This window comes from Cyanistes caeruleus, chromosome 18 (assembly GCF_971803275.1).
Source record: "Cyanistes caeruleus chromosome 18, bCyaCae1.hap1.1, whole genome shotgun sequence".
Lineage (NCBI taxonomy): Eukaryota > Metazoa > Chordata > Aves > Passeriformes > Paridae > Cyanistes > Cyanistes caeruleus.
Genome location: NC_141718.1, coordinates 672,550 through 689,422, shown reverse-complemented (window position 1 = coordinate 689,422; position 16,873 = coordinate 672,550). Strand labels below are relative to the sequence as shown.

The 16,873-nt window shown below is 45.9% G+C and overlaps 1 protein-coding gene and 1 long non-coding RNA gene across 6 annotated transcripts in view; one reads left to right on the top strand and one right to left on the bottom strand.

Moving 5' to 3' along the window:
* TMEM132D (transmembrane protein 132D) overlaps nt 1–2,232 on the bottom strand; it is a 224,851-nt gene extending 222,619 nt beyond the window's left edge. For 2 of the 4 annotated variants that reach the window (XR_015277856.1, XM_086856464.1), the window contains exon 1: nt 1,356–2,232. The gene's annotated coding sequence lies outside the window, so the exon portion shown is untranslated. The remainder of the gene's footprint in view (nt 1–1,355) is intronic. The other 2 variants (XM_086856461.1, XM_086856468.1) reach the window with 2 other exon arrangements.
* LOC147649866 (uncharacterized) overlaps nt 1,353–16,873 on the top strand; it is a 33,910-nt gene continuing 18,389 nt past the window's right edge. Inside the window, exons 1-2 of one of the 2 annotated variants that reach the window (XR_015277861.1) lie at nt 1,353–1,430; nt 7,130–7,189. This is a non-coding gene — a long non-coding RNA (uncharacterized LOC147649866). Of the gene's footprint in view, nt 1,431–1,864; nt 2,104–7,129; nt 7,190–16,873 lie in introns of those variants that run through there. The other variant, XR_015277860.1, reaches the window with a different exon arrangement.

Genomic DNA, 16,873 nt, shown 5'->3' with positions numbered 1-16,873 from the left:
CTGGATGGGCTTTGAGGTCCCTTCCAGCCCAAACTATTCTATGCATCCATGATAAATGTCATGGTTTCTCTTCCCAGTCAAGGCTCTTTCACCTTCATTTAAATTTTAATGCACTGCTGGTCAGAAATCAATGTCAGTTTTGTGTGTGATATTTGAAGTGAATGCTAACTTCAGCAAAAGCACTAAAATGAAAAGAAAGAAGGCAGAGAGAAAATCCAGGGGTGGGACAGAGTATTCTATAATAGGCAAACTAACAGAAGAAAAGGCCATGAAGAAACAAAGGCTTGTAGCCAGCTCTCTCCCCTTCCTTTAAGCTCTGCAGGGCTTTTTGAGAGGCCAGCAGTGCCACGGGTGAGGCACAGATGTGCCATTCCTGATCTCTGTGTACAAGGCAGCAGTGCTGGTGTGCACTCGTACCTTTCAGCCTCCGTCACCTCAGCACAAGGCATTGGCTCCCTTGCTTTCATCCCTTTCCTTGTGATAGAGTTGGATCCTCCTCACAGACTTCCTCACAAATTTATAATAAATTACAGTTTGTATTTCACCATAGATAAATCTACCACAGCATGTAATGAGGACACAAAAGGTCTAGCCTAATATGAGCAAAATTCTTACGTGGTGTGGCCTGTGTTATTTCATGGTCTGTTAAACAGGTAAGTGAAATATACATTTAGGTTGTGCTATGGCTATTCTTTAGCACACTACTCCAACAGCAAACAGAAACAACTCTACAAAATCAGAATTGGTATAAATCTGATATTCAGTATAATGCTGGTTGCTTTCAGGGATGTGCCCCAAACAAACCCAGTGTAGGTTCAAACCCCAGTGCAAGCACAGCCATACACACGCAGAAGGAGTGGAGGAATTTGCTCAGCATTGTAAAGAGCAGATGATTCTGGCAGCCTGGTGTTGTTTTCCTTCTCTACAAAGCCTGCTCACTGTTCTGAGCTCTGCTCCTTGCCCAGCCCCGCAGTCACTCACCTTGGCAGCCTCTTCTGCCAGGCAGAAAATACCAAAGCTAGGAAATGCTTTCCTTATGTCATTGTTAAAGTCGGGTAGTTCAACATCCAGAACATATCTAATAAAATCTTAAATGGTTTCTTACTCCTTCTTTTCTGGAACATCTCCGCTATCATCAATATTCAATTTTCCCTCAGCTTCTAATAGATGGAAATGCCAATGCCAAGGTGGGCAGGTACGCACAGGTAGCCCCAGGGGTACCCCCATCCCTGCTCCAGGACCCCCTCCCTCTTCCCACACAGGTGTGAGGGGCAGCCCCACCTGCACCGCTCCTCCCAAGGGAATGGGATGTGTGCAGCTCCCAGCCCAGCGTCCTGCTGGAGATCCCAACTCACCTCACGCCTCTGCCCAAGTCCTTGTGCAGCCCGCCATGTTCCTGCCTCCCCTCATGGATCCGCGGCTCAGCCCAGGTACACCAGGAGAGCAGGGCCCTCAGGGAGCTCAGCTCACACCTGGCACGGTTCCTCAGCCCTGCCCGAGCCCCTGGCACTGCCCTTGGGTGCCCAGGTCCGTGAGGAGCCATGAGGGGCCGTGATGGGGGGCTGTGAGGGGCCATGATGGGCCATGACGGACCGTGAGGGGCTATGAGGGGCCGTGACAGGCCATGACGGGTTGTGACGGGGGGCTATGAGGGGCCATGAGGAGCCGTGAGGAGCCGTGAGGGGCTGTGAGGGGCTGTGAGGGGCTGTGAGGGGCTGTGAGGGGCCATGAGGGGCTGTGAGGGGCCGTGAGGGGCCGTGACAGGCTGTGAGGGGCCGTGAGGGGCCGTGACGGGGGGCTATGAGGGGCTGTGAGGGGCCGTGAGGGGCCGTGAGGAGCCGCGAGGGGCCGTGAGGGGCTGTGAGGGGCCGTGAGGGGCCGTGAGGGGCTGTGAGGAGCCGTGAGGGGCCGTGAGGGGCTGTGAGGGGCTGTGAGGGGCCGTGAGGGGCCGTGATGGGGGGCTATGAGGGGCCGTGAGGAGCCGTGAGGGGCCGTGAGGGGCCGGGGCAGCAGCCACGCCCAGCCAGGGCCTGACGGGTGTGAGGGGTCACGGCCGAGGCACCCCCGGATGGCGGGAAGGACCCTCCAGTTCACCTTCACCAGGTAACCATGGCTCTGCTGTGCTGGGGGGGCAGCAGGAAGGAATGTTTTCTGTCACGTTTTGCCTGCCAAGTGAACAGGAGAGACGGGGAAGGCACAGCCCAACATGGCGCCCATTGGCCGGTCATGTCTGACCTTGCCCCGCGAGGCCAAACATTGCAATCGGCTCACGGCTCCGTCAGGGGTGGGCTTCGTTTATCTTTAAAATATCCTTCTGGCCTGTTGGTAGAGTCACATTTTATGGTACTGGTTCTACTTCTTCTTTGCCAAAGTAGATTTCAGTTCAAATGGGAATTAAATTATGATTTCTGTGGTTTTCCTTCTACTTTCACATTGCAAGAGTAGTTCTTGCTGGTATGAGCATTTCTTACTGGTATGGCAAGGCTTTCTTCCTGAGTAGCTGGGTAATTAGCAAGTTCTGAAATATATTTGTAAGAAGGTACAATGTAAGCATTCTTGAAGAGAAGTCTGTACTTGAGTGGATGATGTCAAAATGGTGTGAAACTTCAAAGCTGTTCTCTTTTCTTCAAGCGAGTAACTACTACTCTGTGAGATCTCTTAACAGACAACCCTTACAGATCCAGCTTGGTACTGCACGTGCAAGTACAATAGAAATAAAAAGCTCCAGCTGTCCTAGTGTTTGTTTTTAGACTGCTGGCATCACAGACAGTTTTTATGTATTACACAACAGGAAAGTCTGGACTCAAAACTTAAGGTCTTCTAATAAATAAGCAATTTTAACCTGATTTGCAATCGTGCTATTTAGTCATATGGTGTCTGTAAGTGGTAAATAAAACATTCCCTGCTGAGAGAACCTCCTGAGAGCACCCTGAGTGCAATCACCTGTAGGTCAAACAAAAGTCCTCAGACAGCCTTGGGATGCTGACCCTCTGATTCTAGAGTTGCAACCTTAATTAATTCCTATTTCTGCTCAATAAGGTTTTTACAGCTGATAACTATCTAGTTAGTGTGCTGCTTGGCAGCACTGCAAATGAGCAAATTAAGCATAGTGCTTCTTCCTAAGTAATTGCCATTTAATCCTGATTTTAAAAGAAGCAGTAGTGATTGGAAAGCAGCTTTAATTTTGTTAATGCAAAGTTATCTTTTGGGGAAATAAATCACACAGAACATGAAAGAGAGTAGATTTAAATTAGATATTAGGAAGAATTTTTACTGTGAGAGTGGGCAGGCCCTGGCACAGGGTGCCCAGAGCAGCTGTGGCTGTCCCTGGATCCCTGGCAGTGCCCAAGGACGGGGCTTGGAGCAGCCTGGGACGATGGAAAGGGTCCCTGCCATGACAGGGGTGGCACTGGATGATCTTTAACCCTTCCAACCCAAACAATTCTATAGTCCTATGATGATTTGTTTACTTTATGTATTTTTATATATCTGCTTGGTAATAAAGGACTAGTAGGTTAACAAAAATTAAATCCATCTGTATTGAAACTGAGATACGATTTGCTGTTCATCTGTTTGGGCTTAAGATTTCATCAGGAGAGGTTTTGAAAGTGGCTGACCATCTGTAAAAGCAGCCAAACCATCTTGTCTGGTAAAACGTGCACCTGCAGTAAATGGAAGGCAGAAAATACCAAAGCTAGGGAATGCTTTCCTTATGCCAGTGTTTAAGTTGGGTAATCCAACATCCAGAAGATGTCTAATAAAACTTTAAATGGTTTCTTACTCCTTCTTTTCTGGAACAACTCTGCTATCATCAATATGCAGTTTTCCCTCAGCTTCTAATAGATGGGAGTGTCAATAATGCCTCATTCTCTAAAACCCATGAAACACTTTGATACTGCATTTTGGGTCATGAAAGTGTGCTTGAGCTGATGAACAACAGCTGTAGAACAGGTTCTGTTGGATCAGAACAAAAGGGGATTTTTTTCTTACTGACCAAAGGTTTCCAGAAATAGACCTGGCTTCTGAGACTTCATTTTTTGTCCATGTAGTTTTGGAAGGTGACTGTCAGCGTAAATCTTGGGATTTAAAGTTGTTTAGAGAAAGAATAGATCTGTTCCTTAACTGACCTCTCAGTTCTGAAATATTGTATTGTTCTAGGGTAGGACAGATGAAGCATTTATCTCCTCTTGCTCTTGCCCTGTGCTTAGTCCTGCTAGATCTGCATGGAGTAGGTTTAACATCATCTTTAAAAGGAAAATTAAGTATTCTTACCTTGCCTACTCTGCACCTCTAAGACAGGCAGTAGGTGAATTTAGAGATCTAATTTCCCTTCAATAAATAATGAAAACAGACATTTTAAGCTATTCTGGCTTTTTGGAATTTAGCTCCAAGTCTGAGAACAGGAATTTTTCTTTTCCTAGAGATGTCTTCTAAGAATAATGCTTTCCTTTGTCTGAAGAAATATTTTTTGACATACAAGACTCCAGGGGAAAAAAAATACAGGAACAGTAAATGTTTTGTTCTTCATGTCCTAAGAATAGCTGTGCACTTTCTTTCAAATACTACAAGTTAGTAAGTATTGATTATCTCAATAGTGTATTTCAAAATGGATAAATAATTAATCAGTATATGAGCAGTGCAAGGATTTGGTGAGGGAATGGAATGTTTCCAGCAGGTTTTTCCAGTTTTTTCAGGAAGCAAGTTGATGCACACTGCTTGATTAACTAAGAGTAGTGTGACCAGTGGAGGAGGAACACTGAAAGCAATAAATACAATCTTAGTTTCCTTTGTTTGGACATGAATGGAAGCAGTGCTGGGGCTGCCCTGTGATCACTGAGCAGTGCAAGGCACAGGAGGAAGCTGAATTCACATACAAGGTTATCAGCATATAGAATATGAGCAGTGAGAGCCTCCTGCATAACACACAAGATGGACCATGATTTTTTTGTATTTAATAAAATTCAAGCAACTTTTTTCAAGAATTTTAAGTCTCAGTTGTCAGGAACCAATTTTTTGTATGTCCCAACTTGCAAATAGGCAGTTCCAGATGAAAACAAATAGTTGGGATATTAATGATAAATACCCACATGCAACTTTCAGGAAATAATGGAATTTTTCACAATTGGCTGCATCCTGCAGAGCAGGATCTATAAAACTTGTGATCCATCATTCTGCTTTTTGTGTGCATGTATGTTTTCATTTTTAATAAACTGCACTCAAGTAAGAACTCAAGTCTTCTCACAGTAGCACTAAAGGCTCTGTAGAAACCAGAACTGTACAATTTGGGGTAAATGCTCCCATTATATTGGATTTATGTGGGTGTAAGTAGTTACACCGAAGAGCAAAGTCTGGTAAATCAAAAGCTTAAGTTGATTTCCTTGGTATGGAAAGCTGAGGGCTTAGTGGACTTAGAGAAAGTTACTCTGGGATTTCCCTCTGGAGAAGCTCTGTCCAATTTCTGCAGAGATCCAATGTTTGAGATGTCAGAGCCACGTGGCACCTGTTCTTTTGAGCTGATATCTGGGGTCACCCGAAAGTGAGGGTCTCTGGGTGTCAAACAGCAGATGACAGCTCAGCAAGGGGGTCAGGCAAACCTTGCTGTTCCCTGCCCCTCCTGCCTCCCATCCAAACATCAGCTGCACAAGGAGAGGAGCTGGAGCCTCCCCTCTGTGAGGAGAGGGCTGGGATGGCTCTCTGGGGGTTCCAACAGCTGGAATTCAGGTTCCAGTACAAGGTACAGACCTTGGGGTGCTACAGAGAGGCTGTAAAATCTGCTCTTATACCCTCCTGTTCACTGCATGTGCAAGTTGATGCTGCAGTGTTGCAGTTTATTTCTCATAAGTGTGTATCTCCTAAGCACTTACCTCTCAGCTGCTTTCAAATACCCTGGGAATATTCTCATGGACATGCTGGAAAACACTGTTTGATATTAATGGTACAAGTTCAAGGATGAAGTAATGGTAAACAAATTAATTTTTAAAACCTAAAACAATTGCCTAAGTCAATTCTGATTACTAATGCAAATGCATTTATTTGGCTTTCTGATTAAAATGTCACACGAACTTAAATGCTTTATTGCCTTTTATTTTAGCAGACATTATATTATGTGGTAAAGTTTTCAATTATACAGATGTAGTCTTGTATTAATTTGGCTATCTCACTTCAGTAATTAAAAGAAAGCTTCTTTTCTGTTTTCCTTAATAGCCCTTCCGAGTCTGCCTTCATTTCTGGTGCAATTATTTTGGTTTTTGACATGCAGGGATATGATTTTCCACTCCAGCCATTACAGCACTGCCTGGTTCTATATTCAGAGCTTTGAAAGGATATTTCATGTGAGAGCTGCCTTAAGTGCTGCTGTGTCATTTGGACGGGAGGAGACGTGCATGCATTAGTGACTGACACGGATTTACCGTGCTGCATCCACAGCCGGATATTCCTGAATCAGAGGCTGAGGAAAGGCAGGAATGCAGGGGAGCTCCACACTTAGTGGTGGGAAATGGCAACTGTAAATCCTGCTGGCTGGGAGCCTCCTCCCAGCTCCTGGCAGGCCTCTCACCCTGGTTTAAGATGCCTCTGACATCTAATTCCAAGTGTTTTGCACTGCTTTACAAGGAGTATTAACAAATGGTAGCTGTTCACTAAAGTAAATATTTGTCGCTTCAGTATCCAAAAAGCATAATGGAGTAAATAGCTATATTAATGTGTTATTGCCAAGGGGAAAATCCTAATCACAAACTGGGAAATCAGAATAACCAGACTCAATTTGTGCCTGATACTGGGCAGCCTTGAGCAGGACCCATAAGAGGCAGTGTTTAAAAATTCTGAGTATACATATACACGGTAAAAAACCAGCAGGAGTTTGGGTTTTGTCAGTCTGCACCTGGAAACCTGGTGTAATGATACTGGCCTGCCTTGCAGGGGTGCTATTCAAGGCTTTGAAAGATTTCTTAATATCAACCAGATATGGAGCTAGGATACCTCCCTGAAACCAAAGAACTGTCCCTCAAAAACCATGGGGAAAAAAAAGAATGATGGGAGATTTACTTCCTCTGATCTGAAAATTAAATTTACTTGAATATCACCTTAGAAACATAAGAAGGTATTAATATTTAACTTCTTTCTGTCATAGAACCACTTTTAGAAGTACAAGACAAGTGAAGGAAAAATGTTTACAAACTTCTGTGGAAAGGTAAGAGTTTCTTTTACCAAAAGAATCTTTACATATTCATTTAACAGTTTTTGGAGATGGTCTTATGTTTTTCACATGCTTAAATGCCACATGCAGGAAACCAGAATTTGGATTGCCAACTCTTTGCCTAAAACCAATGCAATCTGATATTTCTCACCTTCAGCCTAAGGAGGTCTTTTGGGAGAGAGAATAAACAAATCTGGGCTCTATCATGTTGCCTATCACTTCTTCTCCTTGTAAAAATCCTGTTAATGGTGCTTTCAGAAGTAACTTGTTAATGGTAAACAATATTTTGGAAATTCCAAGAAATGTTTGCTTTTTCTACCAAACCAGCTGGGTGGTTGAATAAACAAATTTAATTCTCTTTAAAATCTTCTAGATTTCTAATAAATATCTGCTTTCTTTTCTATTCATGATAAAAGCTTGAACACTGTATTATTAGCAAACAACTATGCATGCAACATTTGTCACTCGTTTTGCTGGGAAGCACAAAGCTTTGGCAGCACCCTAAATCCTTGCTAAAAATGAAGTTGCCTTGCACTTTATCAGTTTATATAGAGATGGATTCTAGCAAACTTCTGCCATCACTGAGATTTGCAGTTTCAAAGTCCAGCAGCAGAGGAGGCAAAGGAGAAAAAGACTGAAGCAGATATTTGCTTTTTGCCTGTCTCTCAGTCCTAACAGAATCTAGACAAATAGAACGATTATGGTGAATATTTGCTAAAAACAAAGTTATTATGGAAGGGCTTTGAGTAGTGTTGAGTACATAAATTCCTGGAATAAAGGTAAAAAGGGCAAGTGAGAAGATTGAGAGCTGTGTGGTGAGTCTGCAGAGCGGTGATGCAGTGCCTAACCCCCGAGTGGCTCCTGCCATTATGGGGCCTTACAAGAGCTTGGTGACACAAAGCATCATCAGCAGAAAGGCCTTGGGCAGCAAAGGGCTGAATTGCAGAGGTCAGGAGTCCCTTCACAGCTCTGCTGGGGGGAGTTATGGCTTTCTCCTTCCCTGCTCCTCTGGGGAAACGAGGCTGCTTTGCTGCTGAGAGGGAAAAGAGCAGCTTCAGCACAGGCCCCGGCCGAGATTCCAGATGTTCCCCAGGTGTGTTCCTGACATCTGAAACCTCGCCGTGTGCTGCCTGCCACTGACCCTCCCTGCACGGCATCTTCTGGAGGATCTGCACTTGCAGGGGAGGGTTGAGTTTTTCTCTCTGAAGTTGAGATGGGGTTTTGTCTGATCATTCCATATGTTGCGTATTCTGGACCATCCCCATCACAGATGTTTCTTTCCATGCATTAAAATCGGGTTTCAGCTCATTCGGCTTCAGCACTTGACTTTAAAAGCCAAACAAATCAAATCCTTTTCTTGAGGGTATAATGCATCATTTTCCCCTCTTTGACTGTGTATTATCTTCTTTTACATCTGATCACATCATCAAAATCTAACTTCCTGCATCTGTGCTGGCTAATTAGTGCCTTGGCTTTAAACCTCCTCCCATCAAAAATATACATTTTTCAAACTAGTCAGTATTTTTATTTATTTTATACAAAGTGTTCTGAGCATATTTAATGAGAAGAGGAAGAGTGATGGTTTCTCTAAATTGGACATACCAAGGAAGAGTGAAAGGATTATGGGATGTAGAAACAAATAAACCAGTGAGTTGGGAAAAAAAGAATAAAAAGGAGCTGTAGATCATTGTTTCTGTGGTCAGGATATTTTCAAATGTTACAGGCTCTATTCAAATGTGGCAGCATTATGGACAGTGCTGTTCTGGTGTCTGAGTAATTCCTTCTGAATGACTGCAGCCTTGGCCATGAGGAAACCTGTACTGAACTGATAAAAATCAGTGAGAATTTCCCTATGAAAAAAAAAAATCACAAGGATGGGCAGAATGGAAGCAAAAAGCTATGATAGGTTAGGTGAAGAAGATGGAGAATTTTAACAGTAGCAATCAGAGTTTTCCATGCACGTGCTATCATTTGCAGCATTACCTTTTTTAGGTATGTAATGTGATATTACACCTAATAAGTTACCTAAGTTTGAAAGATGAAACTTATTCACCTAAGTTTGAAAGGTGAACCTCCTGTGTACGTCACTTATTTTACCACCTTCAATAGCAAATATTCTATCCACTAAGCACATGTACATGCACACCATCACTCAGATTTTCATGCCTGAAATCAACATGGGTTGTAATTTAAAGCATACATGCTGTAAAATCTTGTCTAATTACTGGATTTTAATTAAAAGCAAAAGAGTATTTCCTTTTGATAGGGCATTTCAAAGTACATTTACTTTGTGTTTTTGAACATGACACTTTTGAGGATGTAAATGTTACAATAGAGTATTTTTTTTTCTAAATATCTGCCTGTAAAGCAATATGCACAAAATGATTTTACAGGGTGTAAAACACCAGACAGAACTTGATGCTTATATCCTGCTTTTCTTTTCTGAGCAAATTGTACTTGTTCAGCAGAAGAATTACTTAATTTCCAGTTTAATTTTTTGTCCCACGATTTCTGATAAGAATTGTTTGTTCTGGATGTAGGTGTAGATCCTAATGCCCAAATGTCTGGGTATCAGAGGGTTTGTGCTGTACTCAAGCCAGCCAAATGAAATTTCCATGTTTACCCCTTTTCTGTTACGTTTTCAGGAAGTACTGCCGTCATTTTAACTATGATTGTTCTGGCTGTGGTTCTGAACTCACAGCTAATGGCAGGACAAAAGAGACCAAAAGAGGTCAAGAAGAAACAAGTGTTAGGATTTGGGTTTTCAAAGCCTCGTGGTGGAGTTAGGCTTTGTGGAAGTTAATGGGACATGGCAGATGGCCCAAATTCAAAAACTTTCTGTGGAGTGCCAGTGGCCTGTGTAATGCAGGAGTGCCTCTGGCTGAGCTGCAGGAGTGCTCTGGTGCTGGAGAACAGGATGGGAACAGGAAATCCAATGTAAACAAGGCTCACAATTCCTCCCAGGCCCCTTTGGTGACCCTGGGGACAACGAGAATCAGCACTGGCAGAGCTGTGGCACCAGGAAAAGCGATGGCACCTTCTGCAAGGTTATCTTGCAGTCATCTGGGGAGGAAATGCTCCATAACTCAGGCATGTCCCACCAGCCTACCAAGATGTCACTGCTCAGGTTCCTGCCTGAAAATGCAGCCCTTCTTAAATAACACAGCTGAAAGATAAATGAATGGGCCATAATTTAATGAGATTAAATGGACAGAACTTTGGACACTTGTCACAGCTTCTGCAATGCCTGATATCTGAACAAGGAGGAATTGCTAAGTTCAGAAATGCCAGGATCATTAATCAGCCCTTTGATGATGAAGTGATGTGATATAATGTTCATAGCTTGTCGAATACAGGAATTTGTTTTGCCTCGATCTGCCTATCTATTTTGAGTTCAGCCTCAGTGTAAAATCCAGAGAATTAAAGTAACAGAATTCATTGATCTATGAATATGATTTCTGAAATACCACATAGAACAACGTAACAGCAAAGGATATATCTGGCTGGAGCACTTTTCGTGCAAATTGCAGAGATAATTTCTCATTTGGCATTGGCTGAGCTGAGTGTGTTTCTGCCACAGAACCTGAGGTCTTGGGGCCTGACCTGCTGCCTATGGAAGGCAGTTAGAGGTTGGAGTAATACAGCTTTGCTCTGATGAAAATGGCAAATGCTCCCATAGCCTCGTTAGTGTGGGATCACATGAAATATTGTTAATAAATCTGAGAGCCCTCCTGTGTTGCACACAATCCCAGATGTCCAGCAATGAGTCAAAATTAGGACAGGGATCCTGCTTCCTTGTTAAGGAATATAGCAAGGAAAGACTTTGAGGAACTGGATATCTCTGTGAGTAATAATAATATCCAGGGGTGTCACATTTAAGTCAGTCTTCATGCTTTGAACAACAGAAGGTTAGTTTGGAGGCTGGAGAAGAGATCCTGTTCCGTATATTCCCTCTGAAATTCAATTCTGGCCACTGCCAGAGATGCCTGAACAGTGTCAATATGTAAACCACACATTAATTCAGTTTGTCTGTTTCCCTCTTCTCTGATGAAGCAAGGGGACTTGAATTTTACAGAATTTTTCTCAATAAAAATGAGAAGAAGTCTAGATATAAAAATATTTCCAACTCTGGCATTCTCAGGAGAGTCACAATGTGTCAGGACAGTGCTGAAGGTGTTAGCACCAGGAGAAAGCACTGCTTAAATCAGCCCTGTCCCCTCGTGAGAATGCAGCTGTTTAATCTCCCTGTCCCAAAGGCTCGAGCTGAGCACAGCTGCTCCCCACACAAACAAAACTGATACCTCGCTAGGACAGGGTGATGTGGAGATGGCAGGACTGGGGCAAAGCCAGAGCGTTCCAGAGTGGCATCCTCACCCTGTCCCGGTGACGGAAAGAGGAATGGGAGAGCCGGAGAGGGGATGGGAGAGCTGGAGAGGGGATGGGAGAGCCGGAGAGGGGATGGGAGAGCCGGAGAGGGGATGGGAGAGCTGGAGAGGGGATGGGAGAGCTGGAGAGGGGATGGGAGAGCCGGAGAGGGGATGGGAGAGCTGGAGAGGGGATGGGGGAGCTGGAGAGGGGATGGAGAGCGGGGCAGGGGATGGGAGAGCCGGAGAGGGGATGGAGAGCGGGAGAGGGGATGGGAGAGCGGGGCAGGGGATGGGGGAGCCGGGAGAGGGGATGGAGGAGCCGGAGAGGGGATGGGAGAGCTGGAGAGGGGATGGGGGAGCTGAAGAGGGGATGGGAGAGCTGGAGAGGGGATGGGAGAGCTGAAGAGGGGATGGAGAGCGGGGCAGGGGATGGAGAGCGGGGCAGGGGATGGGGGAGCCGGGAGAGGGGATGGAGGAGCCGGAGAGGGGATGGGGGAGCCGGGAGAGGGGATGGGGGAGCCGGAGAGGGGATGGAGAGCGGGGCAGGGGATGGGAGAGCCGGAGAGGGGATGGAGGAGCCGGAGAGGGGATGGGGGAGCCGGAGAGGGGATGGGGGAGCCGGGAGAGGGGATGGGGGAGCCGGAGAGGGGATGGAGAGCGGGGCAGGGGATGGGAGAGCTGGAGAGGGGATGGGAGAGCTGGAGAGGGGATGGGAGAGCCGGAGAGGGGATGGGAGAGCCGGAGAGGGGATGGAGAGCGGGGCAGGGGATGGGGGAGCCGGAGAGGCGGCTGCTGACATCTACCGGCACTGGGCACCTGAGCTCTGCTCCAGCAGTGCTGGTCGGGGGGAGCCAGGATTTCGGCGTCTCAGCAGGAATAAGCCCTGCTTTTGAAAGTGCTGCTCCTTCAGCGCCCACTCCTCACTTGCAGCAGCTCTGTACTGCCCGCTTGTGCAATAATTCTCGTTTCTCTTTGTAACTCACCTTAACAGCGTGTGATCTAAACACTCGGCAAAAGAAAATACTTCCCCCTTCGTGTCAGTTCGCAGCGTTAATGTGCTGTCTATCTGAACTGAATGCAGTAGAAAAGTCTGTAAATGGTCATTGAATTGTTTTATGCAGAATCAGAATGGTGCTACAGAGACCACGTTAAAAGCTGTCAGCCCTGACCAGTTGTTGGATCTTGTGTTTAAAGATACTGAGGCAAAACCTTGAAATCCAGTTCAGAGAAGGATGCTGAGAACGCCCGTGCCTTTGAAAAGCAATCCTGGCAGTATATGAATTTGGTGTTTTAGCAGCCAATAGTGATTACACTTGAAAAGCAACTGTACAAAATCATGCAGGGAACAACTGCCGAGAACGGTTCCATTCAAGCACTTTCACTGCTTTCAAAGATCCTGAGTCAGAAAACTGTGGAAGCTGGTGATGACTGAGGAGCATCAACATCTCCGTGCCTTGTCCTCGTGCTTTTGCTGGGGCTGTGAGCAGACAGGGCTACTGCACCTTCGGTGTGAGCTATTGAATCATGCTTTAGGGTTTTCTATGTTGCAGCATCCCTAACTAAATATCACAACTATCTTTCCCCATTTTGTTGTTTTAGTGAGCTGATTTGATTTGAATCACATTTTAGAGATGTACTTTGCACTTCTATCTAATGAATAAAAATCTAAAAAGTGTCCTAAAATAGAGAAAGGCAAAAGATTGTGCTGCATTTGAAATGCCACATAAACCTGTGTTTCCTGGCATGCATGGGCTGCTGATTTCAAAATTGTTTCTGATGTGATTAAGCGTTTTCTTCATCTGTATTCTATCACTTGTGTTATCTCTGTTTAATTTCCTTATTTGAAAAGAGATCAATGGAAAAAAGAAATACTGAGAATGCTGAGATTCCCCCTTTTGCATTTAATGTTGTTGTGTGCAAGACTTCAGCTAGCTAAAACTGAAAAAACCTCTTGCTTTTCTCAATATTAAATACTTCAATGTTTTAGGATCAAAAGGTGACAAAAATCAGGCACTTCACCTCTACCTCAGTTTTCATCATATAATTTTTCCAGGATTTTAGATCTGTTGCTGCTCTGTCTGAAGGGATATCAGCCACCTGTATTCCTTGATGTTTAAAGAATTTAGTCAGCTCTGCCGTGCCCTGTTTCAGAGCAGGGACACATCATCTTACAGCGATCCTGTGTTTGCCAGCTTTGAGCAGTGTTTGCTGTGTTGTCTTCAAGCAAAATGAGTCATGGTTTCTGTTGGTGTGATTACATAGATCACTTCAGATTTTCCAGCTTGGATCCCAGCTGCAACTGCACTGCATTTTTATTTAAAACTGGTTATAGTGAATAATCTAGGTCTGGAAATTCCAAAATACTCCATGATGTTGTATTGTTGGAATAGGATGGTCTGAAAATTTTGTGGTTCAGGATTTTCAGCATTCATAAAAGTTTTCTAAATGAACTCTGTCTTCTCTGTAGCTCAATGCTATTTCAGTTCTCTAATATCGAATTCAAATTGTCTAACAAGTAAGATCTGCAGCTGCTTTACACAATTACAGTCAGTCAGTGATCAGATGTGGGAGCATTCTCTTGAACTGAAAAGAAAGTTCCCATTACATTTTTCCCCATGAAGTTCAGCACAGTCCATATCAGACATCAGGGAATTGTCTGAGACCCTAATGGGAATCTGACAGTTTCTGAGCAGCGAGATCTGTATGTGCTCCTGTTCCCTGCTATAAATGGAGTAACTTGCTGCTGCAATAAAAACCTGGGGTTTGGCAGTGACTGTGAAATGAGGCAGTGAGATAAGTAAGGACAAAAAAGCCGGCCCTCGAGTATCGATGTTTGATACTTTTGGGGTGTTTTTGGGGTGGTTGAGAACCAAGCGCAGCCCTCGAGTATCGATGATGAACACTTGGATCGATCCAGGGCTTTCCAGAGCGCTGCAGTGCGCGGCTGCGGCCACAGGGCGGCGCTAAAACAACGGCTGGAGCGGGAACAGCATCGCAAACCTAACAGGGATCACAGCCTGGAACAGCATCCCAAACCCAGCCGGGAACACAGCCTGGAACAGCATCCCAAACCCAGCCGGGAACACAGCCTGGAACAGCATCCCAAACCCAGCCGGGAACACAGCCTGGAACAGCATCCCAAACCTAACAGGGATCACAGCCTGGAACAGCATCCCAAACCTAACAGGGATCACAGCCTGGAACAGCATCCCAAACCTAACAGGGATCACAGCCTGGAACAGCATCCCAAACCCAGCCGGGAACACAGCCTGGAACAGCATCCCAAACCTAACAGGGAACACAGCCTGGAACATCCCAAACCTAACAGGGAACACAGCCTGGAACAGCATCCCAAACCTAACAGGGATCACAGCCTGGAACAGCATCCCAAACCTAACAGGGAACACAGCCTGGAACAGCATCCCAAACCTAACAGGGAACACAGCCTGGAACAGCATCCCAAACCTAACAGGGAACACAGCCTGGAACAGCATCCCAAACCTAACAGGGATCACAGCCTGGAACATCCCAAACCCAGCCGGGAACACAGCCTGGGACATCCCAAACCTAACCGGGATCACAGCATGGAACAGCATCCCAAACCTAACAGGGAACACAGCCTGGAACAGCATCCCAAACCTAACAGGGATCACAGCCTGGAACAGCATCCCAAACCTAACAGGGATCACAGCCTGGAACAGCATCCCAAACCTAACAGGGAACACAGCCTGGAACAGCATCCCAAACCTAACAGGGATCACAGCCTGGAACATCCCAAACCTAACAGGGATCACAGCCTGGAACAGCATCCCAAACCTAACAGGGAACACAGCCTGGAACAGCATCCCAAACCTAACAGGGAACACAGCCTGGAACAGCATCCCAAACCTAACAGGGATCACAGCCTGGAACATCCCAAACCTAACAGGGATCACAGCCTGGAACAGCATCCCAAACCCAGCCGGGATCACAGCCTGGAACAGCATCCCAGACCTAACAGGGAACACAGCCTGGAACAGCATCCCAAACCTAACAGGGATCACAGCCTGGAACAGCATCCCAAACCCAGCCGGGATCACAGCCTGGAACAGCATCCCAAACCTAACAGGGAACACAGCCTGAAACAGCATCCCAGACCTAACAGGGAACACAGCCTGGAACAGCATCCCAAACCTAACAGGGATCACAGCCTGGAACAGCATCCCAAACCCAGCCGGGAACACAGCCTGGAACAGCATCCCAAACCTAGCAGGGATCACAGCCTGGAACATCCCAAACCTAACAGGGATCACAGCCTGGAACAGCATCCCAGACCTAACAGGGATCACAGCCTGGAACATCCCAAACCTAACCGGGATCACAGCCTGGAACAGCATCCCAAACCTAACAGGGATCACAGCCTGGAACATCCCAAACCTAACAGGGAACACAGCCTGGAACAGCATCCCAAACCTAACCGGGATCACAGCCTGGAACAGCATCCCAAACCTAACAGGGATCACAGCCTGGAACATCCCAAACCTAACAGGGATCACAGCCTGGAACAGCATCCCAAACCCAGCCGGGATCACAGCCTGGAACAGCATCCCAAACCTAACCGGGATCACAGCCTGGAACAGCATCCCAAACCTAACAGGGATCACAGCCTGGAACAGCATCCCAAACCTAACAGGGATCACAGCCTGGAACATCCCAAACCTAACAGGGATCACAGCCTGGAACATCCCAAACCTAACAGGGATCACAGCCGGGAACAGCATCCCAAACCTAACAGGGATCACAGCCTGGAACATCCCAAACCTAACCGGGATCACAGCCTGGGACACCCCAAACCTAACCGGGATCACAGCCTGGGACACCCCAAACATAACAGGGAACACAGCCTGGAACAGCATCCCAAACCTAACAGGGAACACAGCCTGGGACAGCATCCCAAACCTAACAGGGAACACAGCCTGGGACAGCATCCCAAACCTAACAGGGAACACAGCCTGGGACACCCCAAACCTTACCGGGAACACATAGGAGTGGTTGAGGAACAATGTGGAATTATCTTGAGGCTAGTGAAAAATGGTGCACCTGACTTCTCAAATGCAAATGCTGCAGATTCTCTGATAAGAGAGCAGATGCAGTTTTGCCGTGGAACCAGAGCAGCGTGATGAGGCCACATAGCTCAGACACCAGAGGATCATCAAATACATGAAAGATTGGCAAAGAGAAAGGGATTAGGCTCCTCTCTATCCCCTACAGACAGCATGAGCAGCAACAGGCGTGGGTTGCAGCACAAAGCATCCAAGTCAGACATTAAGAA